Raw genomic sequence first — 13,210 nt, forward strand, 5'->3', positions numbered from 1 at the left:
AATTTTTGTATTTTTGGTAGAGATGGGGTTTCACCATGTCCAGATCTCTTGGACTCATGATCTGCCTGACACAGCCTCTCAATATAGTATTTTTTAATAAAGTTTTTAGGATAGTACCTGGTATATTTTAAAAACACTCAGCATTATTGACTTTTATTTACTAGTATTTTAATATTTTATTTTTCAACTTCACTTTATAATATAAACATTTTCCTGTGTTATTAGCGATTCTTCACATTTATAATTTAAATTTCTGCCCAAGAGTAAGACATAGCTATACCACAGTTTTCTTAACCAGCTCCCCATATGATGTTTAGTTTATTCCTGTTATTAGTTATTCTATATGGAATGACTTGATCATTTAAAAGTTTTGTGTTTGGCGGGGCTGCACTTGGGCCGGTGTGTATTCGTCTCTATTTTTTAACATTTCCATAGGATAGATTCACAGGATTGGAATTTCTGGTGATGAATTACTTAAGGCTTCTGATACATATTGCCAAATTCCTTTCCAGAAAAGCACACTATTTACATCCCCACCAGCAAAGCAGAAGAGGCCCTGCCCCCCTCTCCCCTCAATTGTGGTGCGTTCAACGTAGCATTATCTTCCAGTAGAGCATATGAGAAATCTGTACTATATCAGTTGTTTTTTTTTTTTTTAGCCCAGTGAAAGCAGATTAAAACTGAAAGAAAAAGCAGCCTCTAGATGCCATCCAAAAAGGCTGGGGGAAATAATGTGAGGGGTAGAAGCAAACATGGCTAGTGGAAATAGAAAAATCCAATATTCACATTAAAAAAATAGCTACCATCTGTCCTTTTAACAATAAACTAAAAGAAATACACTTAAAGTAATAGTCAACATTGTTATTTTCATTTGGTGGCTGCTTTGATTTTCTTTATGGTAATGTCTAAATAATGGAAAAACAGAGTTGCCAATATTAGAATTTCTGCCGCAGCCAAAATGTCTAGTTAAGACCCTCTGCAGAGCAAAACAGGATACTAGTTGGATCTGACATTTACAGAGTATTTTAGCTTTCATCGTTAGATGGATGACTCCAACAAAATGACAATAAGTCCTTATCTTCTAATCATATTTTAATGGAACAAATTTGCTATACTCATGGACATGAATAGACACTTGGCAGTGCAGGTTATTTTAATGGACACATCACTTTAAGCTAAACCTTCTCCATCTGTTCTGCTCTCTAATTACCAATGAATAAAGTACATAATTCACAATTACATCATAAATGTAAGATCTACATTATATCAACCCATGTCAAAGCTTTTTAATCTACACTATTTGGCATCTGTTGCAATATTAATATTTGCTCCGTTCTAACAAATCAGGGACAAACACACCACTTCCTCCATTAAAAAAAAATCTGAAATAACTACATATTTGCAAAAGAAAACGGAATTATCTGTCATACTATTTTATTTTATAATCGTGTCTTATTGATCAGTATCACTTACCTTCCAGTATAATTAATCCCGCAGGGTTTAATCTCTCTCTGAGTTGGGCCGTCACAACTTTTATCAGAGAGAGTGGAGATGAGTTAAAAGCCACAAAACATCAAATTTCACACATGCTACAATAATAGTGCATTTTTACCTCACTTTAGAAATATAAATGATACAATTGAGAATAGAAAATATATATATATATATATGTAATGTGTATTTTCATTTTGAAGCTGATTGGATTGATCTGTGTATGTATTAGAAGAAAAATTGTAGGAGGAGAGTAAAGAAAGAGAAAAGAGGAAAATAATGGGCAGGCCAGCCCATCCACTTGCCTACCCGCAAGCTTTCTCCCACTTGAGGCTGTGGAGATTGAGTGATGTGTAGACCTCCCTGAAAATCATGTCCTTAGCTGCCTTGAAGCTTTACTCTGGGATACTGTTGCCTTGACTGTTTCCTTTGCTTAGCTTTGTCCAGGATGCAGTTCTTCAATTTTTATAATTACTGGTATCTGTCTTTGCATATCTGGTTTATTCAAATTTAGAGGACTTTGATTTCCTTTTGTTTAGTGTCACCATAGTGACACACTCACAGAGGTTTAATGGAAGATTTGTTTCTGTTGTTGATCATATAAAACACCAACAAAGAATTGGAGGGTGCTAAGTGCTTCAGATGGCACACTGGAGGACTTCCAGTTCGAGGAAGCCAGAAGACTTTCCTTTTGTTGTAGATTAGAGCAATACCACTCAAGCAAATGAGGCTAGAGAATGTTGGCTTGTATGCTGGTTTTACCTCAGAGTCAAAATTACTGGCATTGTATTCATTAATTATTCCTCATCAATCACTCAGGGGAGAAGAGCATCTTGTAGATGTATTGAATATCCTGTCAATCAGACAAGCCACAGTTTAGTTGATACATCATCTGTCTTCCCATATTGCCTTATATATATATGTTCTATACCATTTATCATCTCTTATTATAATTATTTTTTCACATGTCTCTTTCCAAATAGACTAGGAGGGCCAACAGGTTAGAATTACGGGCTGAACAATCCTGACTCCAGTACCTTAGACTATAACTATATTTGAAGATATGGTCTTTAAAACAGGTAATTAAGGTTATATGAGTCATTGGGGTAGGCCTTAATCCAACATGACTGGTGTCCTTATTGATTTATTTTTTTTTTCAGACAGAGTCTTGCTCTGTTGCCAGGCACCAGGCTGGAGTGCAGTGGCGCGATCTTGGTTCACTGCAACCTCCGCCTCCTGGGTTCAAGCAATTCTCCTGCCTCAGCCTCCTGAGTAGCTGGGACTACAGGTGCACATCACCACACCCAGCTAATTTTTGTATTTTTTAGTAGAGACAGAGTTTCACCATGGTCTCGATCTCTTGACCTTGTGATCCGCCTGCCTCGGCCTCCTGAAGTGCTGGGATTACAGACATGAGCCACCGTGCTCGACCAACTGGTGCCCTTATAAGGAAAGGAGATAAGGACACAGGCATGAACAGAGAAGAGCCTATGTGGAGATGCAATGAGAAGAGGGTGAATGAGAAGAGGGTGACCTGCAAGCCAAGAAAAGAGTTCTCAGAAGAAGCCAATCCTGCCAGCATTCTGATCTCAGACTTCTGGCCTCCAGAACCAAGAGAAAATACATTTTTGCTCTTTAAGCCACCCAGTCTGTGGTACTTTGTGATGGCTGCCCTAGCAGACCAATAATCAGGGACTGTTTTATTCATATTTCCATCTCTTTCCAGAGTATGAGTTAGATGAGTAACTTAATTAAATTTTATTGATTAAAAATTATAAGCTTCCATCCTTTGCCTTTCTTTGCTTCAGGAAGCTTACTACTTACATACTTCCAGGGTTTATTGTAAAAGAGAAAGCAATAATATAGAGACTGAATTAGAAGACAGAGCTCTGAAAATTTCAGCAAGGAAGCCAGTGGAGGAACATAAAGAGAAATGTATCCGTCAGTATAGACAGATTATACTGCACTGGCAGAAAACCCACAATTTCTGTGGTTTGCAATATTTTTGGATTATTTCTCATTCACTCCTCCTAGCCATTGGAGGTCACCATGGAGTCTAGGCTGGTACGGCAGTCTTTTTCTGCTTTTCCAGAAGCAAAAGGATAAAGGACATCGTGAGCCATCACTCTAATCTACAGCAAAAGGAAAGTCTCCTGGCTTCCTTGAACTAGAAGTCCTCCCATCTGCCATTTGAAGCACTTAGCACCCTCCAACTCTTTGTTGGTGTTTTATATGACATTCACCAGAACCAAGTCCTTCATTAAACCTCTACAATAGTGTATCACTGAGGTGACACCACTGAAAGAGGACTCAAAGGGAATCAAACCTGTCCTCAAAGCTTTTTCACTGAGGTGACATAAATCATTTCTGCCTACATTTCATTGGTTAAAGCAAGTCATGTGGCTGCTCTTAAATTTATCATGGATGAGAGATATAATCTTCCCACTGTCAGGGATATCACAGGGTAGTTTGGATATGAATAATGTGATCCATCACGGAGTATGATATTAAAAGGAAACTGAAAGTTAAACATGATTGACAACACTTAAAAAAACCACAAACACAAACTGTATTTACCCCTTGTACAAATAATGAATGTTAATGTACTTAAAATTAAGACAATGAATAAAAGTATTATTTAAATCTATAATTACCTCTTCTTCTAGAGATAACCTCTGTTAACATATTAGTGTCAACACCTTAATCTCATCAGTCTTTTGTTTAACAAAATGAACACTTATAACCACATAGCTCCTTTCAGAGCTCTTTTCTTCCTAAGCTTCTGGAGGAATGTGGTGATGGTGATAGTCATCCACTTCTGTCCTTGCTCCCAAGATATTTCCCACATGGATTCAGTTCACTCCCACCAGGGACTATATGCTGTCTCCATCCAAACACAAGTTGCACACATTCAGAATCCTCTGTTCAGAGTACTTTTTAGTGCCCAGGTCTGTGAAAGGCAGATAATGAATTGGTGAGGGGAGGTTAGAAGAGTGGCCACTGGAAATAGCCTTGAGCTTCTTCCTCTGTGGCCCTTGTTCCTCTGTAATTGTCTCACTAGCCCACCCCAACCTTTCACTCATGTATTTTGCTTGCCCTTCCCACTTGTTTTCTTTCTGCGAGTCTGTCTGGTCTAGCGTCTTGGAAGTGAGAAACTGACCTTGTAGGTATGCCTCCAAAGACATAATCTGCATATTACAAATAGAATTATTTTTTGATTTGTTGTCCCTGCTTTCTCGTGAACTTGGGAAAGTGGAATTGACTTTTGTGGTGAAAAAATTTCTCTGAGTGTCCAACTAAGAAAGACAAAAAAAGCTATTTGAACCGAGATAGCCATGAAGAGCTTCTTTCACTGAGAGACCACACCATCAAGTAAAATGGCACACTGTGAACAGATCTTTTGGAAAAAAGGCATTGAGATTGGACAGAGGAGGATGCAGAACCTGGACTGAAAGGGAAGGAAGCATGGGGTTGCCCAGCACCAGGACACATTTCTGGCCCCCTGCAGCTCCTGGGGAAGGTATAAATGAATCAGGGGTGGAGTGGCCCACTCTCACATGAACCTCTGGAACTAGTTGCACGAGACCCACGATCACCATGGACATTTGTGCTGTTAGTGAGAACTTTCTGGAAAGTAGAAAGACACACAACTCCAGCCAGCATGCAGCCTACAGGGTTTGGCATGGGAACTGCTTCAGTGGAGCACAGCCATAAGTGCCCATCCTCAAAGGCTCACCATGATCCTGTAGGAAGCTTTAGCCTTTCTTGGCTGTCAGACCTGGACATAGCAGGGCTATGGGATGCAGCCAGTCTGACATGAGTACCCTCCTGTCTGCCAGCCCATCCCCAGTCCCTGCCTGGTCCCACCCACTTGCAGCACAGGCTCAGCTGACCAGCCAAGTGGCTTGCCATCAACCACCACAATAGTTCTTTCACTGGCAAGCCCCATCTAACAGTTGGAGAGCTTCTGGAGGTGGGTCCCGACTAGCAAGCACCCACCTACAGCCGTCTCCTGCCAGTACCCACTCACCCACAGTCTCCCCCACTGTTTTTCCAGTGGGGAAACTGCCACTCCCTGCCACAGGTGCACACACACAAATGTGGGGGACTTAGCAGTGGTCACCCGGGCTAAGTCCACCACCCACCTCCTCTCCACTGAAGTGATTTTGCCAGATTCCTCATTGAAATGTTGTTGACAGCAGACAGGGAACACCTCAACACCTCCAGCACAACAGATGCTTAAACTTGAGGGGCCAGAGGAAAAAGCTACAGGCCTGATCCTAGCCCTCCAGGGTGAGAGCACAAAGCCCAGGAGTGCTGAGCTGAGTGCTCACCCCTTGAAATCATCCAGAAACAAAGCCAGTTGAGCAAACCCAATGTATATTACAGTCAAGCCCTCAAGGGCATCAAAGAATTCAAAAGCAAAAAGCTTTATCCCAAAATAGCAATTTCAAAGATTAAAGGAACATTAGAGCACACAGATAAACAAACAAACAGAACAAGAACTCTGATTATTCTAAAAGCCACAGTGTTCCCTTACCTGAGAGTAACCACAGTACTGTCCTACCAGTGGTTCCTAACCAGGCTGAAATGGCAGATACAGAATTCAGAATCTGGATGGCCACAGGATCATTATGATCCAGAAATCTAAGGAATCCAGTAAAACAATACAACAGGTGAAAGACAAAATAGCTCTTTTAAGAAAGAAACAAACTGATTTAGAGCTGAAAAATGCATGACAGGAATTTCATAACAAAATTAGAATATTCGCTACAGAACAGACTGAGGTGAGGAAAGCATCTCAGAACTCAAACCAGGTCTTTGAATCAACTCAATTAGACAAAAATAATTTTTTAAAAAAAGGTTTTTTTTTAATGAACAAAACCTCTGAGAAATGTGGGATTATGTGAAGAGAACAAACCTACAACTCATTGGCAACCCAGAAAGGGAAGAAGAGAAATAAAGTAACTTGGAAAACATAATTTGAGGATATTGTCTTCATTCCCCAACATTGCTGGAGTGGTCAACCTGCAAATTTAGGAAATCCAGAGAACCCCAGTGAAACCCTATATAAGACTACCATCTCCAAGACAAATAGTTGTAAGATTTGCCAAGGTCAATGTGAAAGAAAAAATATTAAAGGCAGCTAGAGAGAAAGGCCAGGTCATGTACAAATGGAAACCTTATCAGGCTAAGAGTGAACATTTCAGCAGAAACCTTGAAAGCTGGAAGATATCAGAGACCTCCATTCAGCATCCTTAAAGAAAAGAACTTTCAGCCAAGAATTTCTTTTCCAGCCAAACTCAGCTTCATAACAAAGGAGAGATAAAATTCTTTTCAGGCAAGCAAAGGCTAAGGGAATTCATTACCACCACACTTGCCTTACAAGAGAACCTTAAGGGAGTGCTACACATGGAAACAAAAGACCATTACCTGCCACCACAAAAACATACTTTACGCACTATGTACTTAAATACATAGCTCATTGAAGCAACCATACAGTTAAGTCTATATGACAAGCAGCTAACAAGATGATAGGATAAAATCCTGATATATCAATATTAACCTTTAACATAAATAAGCTAAATGCCCCACTTAAAAGACATAGAGTGGCAGGTTGAATAAAGAAGCAAGAAAGACTCCACTGAATGTTGTCTTTAAGAGCTAGATCTCACATGCAATGACACCAATAGGCTAAACTAAACGGATAGTGATAGATCTATCATGAAAATGGAAAACAAAAGAGCTCAGGGGTTGCTATTCTTATTTCAGATAAAACAGACTTTAAACCAACAATGATCAAAAAGAACAAATAAGGGCATTACGTAATAATAAAGGATTCAATTCAACAAGAAGAATTAACTATCCTAAATATATATGCACAAAACAATGAAGCACTAAGATTCATAAAACAAGTTTTTAGACACTTATGAAGAGAAGTGAATAACCACATAATAATAGTGAAAGACTTCAGCACCCCACTGATAGTGTCAGATCATTGAGGCAGAAAACTAATAGTAACTAAAAACACTTGACCAAATAAACCCAATGGACATCAACAGAACACCACTCTGCAACAGAATATAATTCTTCTCATTTGCACATGGCACATAATCTAAGATCAACCATATGCTCTGTCATTAAGTAATTCTCAACAAATTAAAAAATATATATACCAACCACACTTTTGGACCACCATGTAGTAAAAATAGAAATTGTTACCAAGAACATCTCTCAAAACATTACAATTACACGGAAATTAAACAACCTACTTTTGAGTGGCTTTTGGGTAAAGAATGAAACTAAGGCAGAAATCAAGAAATTCTTTTGAACAAATGACAAAAAGGTACAACATTCAAGAATCACTGGGACACAGCTAAAGCAATGTTAAGAGGAAAGTCTATAGCCCTGAACAACTATATCAAAAAGTCAGAAACATCTCAAATAACAACCTAACATCACACTTATGGGAATTAGAAAAATAAGAGTAAACCAATCTCAAAGCTAGCAGACGAAAGGAAAAAAGGAAAATCACAGCAGAACTGAATGAAATCAAGATGTGAAAATTCATACAATAGATCAACAAAACAAAGTTGGTGACCCACATCCTGCTGTTCTTCTTAGAGTTTTCTCATGAGATCTGACGGTTTTATAAGGGGATTTTTCCCTTCTGCTCAGCACTTCTCCTTGCTGCCGCCATGTGAAGAAGAACATGTTTGCTTCTCTTTCCACCATGATTGTAAGTTTCCTGAGGCCTCACCACCCTGCAGAACTGTGAGTCAATTAAACCTCTTTCCTTTATAAATTACCCAGTCTTAGGTATGTCTTTATTAGAAGCTTGAAAACAAACTAATACAGTTGGATTCTAAAACAATATATAAGATCAATAGACCACCAGCTAGACTAATAAAGAACAAGGAGAGAAGATCCCAATCATGCCAAACAGAAATGACAAAGGCAACATTACCACAAATTACACAGAAAAGCAAAAAAATAAAAATCCTCAGAGACTGTTGTGAATACCTCAGTGCACACAAACTAGAAGACCCAGAAGAAAGGAATACATTTCTGGAAATGTACAATCTCCCAAGGTTGAACCAGGGAGAAATTGTTATATCAAATTCAGTTCAGTTAATTCCTGTAATGCCAATTCTGAATACTTGAATTGTTTTATTCTATTTTCTAAACTTGTAGTTGTTAGCATGCATTTTGTGTTTAACACAGTGATTGGAAAAGCTATAATTAGAGACTAGGTTTCTTAAGCCCTTGTTTGGGTCCAGACTGCATTCCTGAGCAAGTCAGTACAGAGTGATCAGATTTTCTTCCGCCATGCCATGAAGGAAGTTTTCAGAACTTTCTTTCTGAATCTTGGTTGTAGATATAAAATGTGCTGTCAGCAATCATTGGGGATATCACTGAAAGAAGTTACATTTTAAGAAATTTCTGTTTACATGTTTTATATAGATTGCAAAATTCCCTCTTATCCTCTATGGTAAGTAGAATGTTGACTCTCACCTTCCATAATTACTGCGCACTATTTGATTCACAGGTTTTACCAGAAATGACTATCTTGTTTCCAGTTACCCTAAAACAAAACTCAGAATTTTTTAGCAAATATTATTCCAAATATGTTTGCCAACCTTTGGAGGGATTAACCCAAACTCGTATTTAAAATTTTTTATATAAGCAACAGATTTGATTCCTGGCTTGGAAACTTGCTAAATATTCACTCTGTGGAAATTCAGTTTAGACCACTTCAGCTGCCCTTCCCACTTCCGCAACATGGCCTCAACCGAATTTCCCCTTTTACCCACTATATCCCTAGTCTGTTTAAACAGAGCTACTTGCCATTCTCTAAGTGCATTCCAGTTTGATTTGCCTGTCTTCGCTCAAAGTATTTCCTCTGAACATCTGCATCCTTTACTCCCTGCCTGTGCTACTGAAATCCGTCTTTTAGAATCCACCCATCCTTCCAAGCCCTGTTCAGTATCATCATCTGTAGTATATGAAGTTATCAGCTAACTCCCTATGGACATAATCTCTCACTTCACTGGTTCTTTGGTGCTGTTTACAGTGCAATAATTCTTTCATCCCCTCTATTATTTAGTAAGTTACTTGACTAGAGACAATACTATAGCCATTTAAAATCGTTTGCAGCCCACCACCCCCACAGGGCCTGGCACATAATGTAGGTGCTAGAGAAATCTTTACTGGATAGGCTGAGCTTCTTGAAGGGAAGCGTCACATTTTGGAGTTCTTTTTCAGTCTCAGCATCTTGCATCTTGTGTTAATCCAAATTTGGTGCTTAGGTAACATTGGCTGAATGAATTGAAACACAGAGCATTGATGCAGACATTCTACTTGCTCTTTTTCACAAATATCAGAAGATTTGCAGATCTATTAAAAAAAATTGTGTGGTCTCTTTAAAAGGAATGCTCATCTTCCCAGAAGGTTAGCAATGTCACTCAGCACAGAACACAGAGTGATCGTATCAATATTAATAAGCTCAGTGAAGTGCCACTGGCTTCAGTGCAATTTTGACACTCTGCAACCTGACTAATAAAATAAAAACTAATTCTAAAAATAATTTACCTCCTGGAGACCTCAAAATGGCTTTTACTAATGAAGGGAGAAAACTAGCATGGATCTTTCCTTTATGATAGGTGAATCAAATGTTACCCAGACCATAAATCTAAAATGACTTACTCCAAACTGCCAATATCTTTTTTTGAAAAACGTTTCGCACACTTTTCATCCAGGTTTACAATTTGAGCCATTTTAGCAGCCAAATATTGATGGAAGGATGAAAGGGTGGGGAAATAGGGCATGTTAAATGAATTAGGTTTTGTTTTTATTTAGTCCATTTTGGATTTATTCATAACGTTGGCTTCAAGTTATCTTCCAGTTAGCAGATTGCAGTATGGAAAATTATAGAATGGCATGTGTATAACAGAAACAGGAGATTATTAACACACAGAAAGATGCATCTTTAATTCACAAATCCTTTACATTAGAATAAAATTAGAATAACAATTGCTGAATAAACAGATCTTGAGAGAATGGAAGATGTCATTCTTTGGTCCTGTTGGCTAGCAACTGGGCCGGAAGACATCTCAGAGAGAATGTCCTGCTTTCAATTTCTCTATTGTTTGAAGGTTGGCCCTGAGGTTATTTTCGTTGCAGTTTGTGTGTGTGTGCAAGTGCATGTGTGGGCACATGTGTGTGTGCATGCCTGTGTATGTGTGTGAAAGACAGAGAGAGAGAGCCTCCTAAACATGCAGAAAAAGGATACCATTGAAGCTTTCAAATTCATACCAACTAATCCTAGATTTACTCTTCAGTAAATAAATAGACATAACTAGAAATATTGAAGATGAAAACACTAATAACCCTGTATATTTTCATCATTTATCTTCCTGAAGGTATGGTTTTAGACCAGATACTTTAAAATATTTTCTTTCTGTTCTATTTTCTGAATTGAAATTATTCCTTAGTCCCCACACATTAAGATTCTTTCATCTCATGAAGTTAATAAGTCCCATATTATGCTCTAAAAATATACCTTCTCAATGGAATTACAGAATATTGTCTCTGGAAAGCAGTTGGAACATAATAGCATTCCTCTTACCTGTTTTTCTAGCTTTTGTGCGGAGGAGGAGTAAAATTCTCAAGGCCTAGAAATGTAGTGAAACTCCAGAAATAAGAACATAAATCCCTATCTGCCCAGGTTATTGTTTTCTGTTTTGCTTTGCTGTATTTTTATCTATTTATTTATTTCTGCACCACTCTGGCTTTAAGTGAATTCATTCTAGTATACAAGAATATATTCGTTACTGCAATGAAAGGAAAAAACTAAATAAGTAAAAATATGAGCATGCCTTCTATTTCTGAAAGACTTTCAAGAGCTTGATTCATTTATTTCATTTTTTAGTAAACACTTATTGAGGACCTACTTGCTAGTTACTAGGGATAGAGGAGTGGATAAATCAGACTCCACTTTCCCCATGTAGAGTTTATTCAAATACTTAAAATTGTTTACATAATAATATATATAATGAATATCATCTGACCTCATAGTAAGTGAAAGACTATGGAACATTTTTGCACATGGAAGTTTTTTAATTGTCTCTGTTATCCACATCTGACTCTTGAATGTGCATACTGTGTCCTGGGATCAGACTCTTAGATATGAAAACCACCGAGTCTCCTCTCCAACAAACGACAGCCAATTAGCATTCAGAAGGCTAGTACATATCATATATGTGCTTCTTCCCTGCTGTTGCACTTCTTCATTATGTCCTTTGTCTCTTTCACTGTAATTCAGTCTATTTCCCCACACTCCTTGCAGCTTTGTGCTGATCTGACGTCAATGCATGTAGACTGCTTTCAGCTCCTGGTTGAGGAGTTCACTAATGGAGGCGCTAACACCTATACAGACTTTGCTTTTCAGAGCCATGAAAAGACTGCCTTCAAGTCCATGATTAATTTCCTCTGCAAGGAAACATGTTAGACTCAGTGAGTGCCCCTGCTGCTAAATTAAGTTCTGACCCTTCTATGTCCTTGCTGATGACTCTTGGAAAGTTTCAGATTTCTTCAATGAAATCAATAGCTTGAGAATGAAATCACATCACCATGGGCCACCTTTGAAAATTCTATTGAGGGCACTGCACAGCTTGGACAATCCAGCCCCTGATGACTATGCCATTTGAAACGTCAGTGCTAACTGGCCTTGGCAGCATTCTGCCTGAGTTCTTTATTGAATATGCTTCTCCATTGATCTGCTTCTAATTTACCCTGTTCTTTGTGCTGCCTCCTGCTCTACTGGGGATCGATGGGTGTTTATTGTGCCACTGGTTGTATCATTAATTGCTTGACTATGAGCCTCTCAAATGTGGTTGGCTTATTTCTTCTCTACAAAATGCCTTTTGCTTTCATACATTAATTTCTCCAGAGCTCTCAGAACTGAGTGGAGGAACTTGAAAAGAATTGAACACCTGGAGAAATTTGAGCTACAGTCAGGACAAACATGGGTGACTGGGTTCCCCCACTTAAGGCTTGAGAAAAGCAGCTGATACATCCCTAGGAAAAAGAAGGAGAGTTTGGCCTAATTCTCCTGCAGTCTATAAAATTTGACTCACTTTGATGTTCCTCTGCTAGACATGCAGAAAGTCATGGTCTCTTCTTGTTGTCCTTTCCTTACCAACAACTTCTAATCACATTTGTCCCAGATTATTTCCAGAACTCTCGAAAGCTTCCTGAAACAGGTGTTTGTTCTGTAGTCCTTGTGCTGTTCCTATATATCCAGTGATCATCTGTAATAATGATGGCATTATTACATAATGGCATTATTACATAATAATGGATGGCAGTTCATTTATGAATTAATCACATCAGATTGAGGAATATACTTAGATAAAATCGGATGGTTTCCATATTTCCCTGATGAAATATTCATGACATGATGGTTTCACCTTTATAAATCATGGTTACTCTATTGATTTTTTTTCTTTCACATTTTCCAAATGAGCTCATAAATTTTTTAAAATGTGGATCAGAGAAAACAACATGAATGAATAGATGAATGTACTTTTCAATTACATGCATTTCTGGTTTTATTGCTGCCTTCAGCTTATATTAGAAGAATGAGATGCCACATAGCAAGGGGATCTTCCAAACCTAATAAATGTAGAGGCTGATTTCTTAATATAAAAGTTATGAA

General features: G+C 38.3%; 1 long non-coding RNA gene across 1 annotated transcript; it reads right to left on the reverse strand.

Annotated features, from left to right (window-relative positions):
• Nucleotides 1-1,682: 1,682 nt before the first annotated feature.
• LOC118151648 (uncharacterized) lies at nucleotides 1,683-12,767 on the reverse strand. Its single transcript, XR_004740059.2, has 3 exons — nucleotides 12,630-12,767; nucleotides 4,146-4,441; nucleotides 1,683-2,344 (listed from the first exon to the last, which is right to left on the reverse strand). It is a non-coding gene; the product is annotated as an uncharacterized LOC118151648 (long non-coding RNA).
• Between the last annotated feature and the right edge of the window lie 443 nt (nucleotides 12,768-13,210).

This window comes from Callithrix jacchus, chromosome 1, assembly GCF_049354715.1.
Source record: "Callithrix jacchus isolate 240 chromosome 1, calJac240_pri, whole genome shotgun sequence".
Lineage (NCBI taxonomy): Eukaryota > Metazoa > Chordata > Mammalia > Primates > Cebidae > Callithrix > Callithrix jacchus.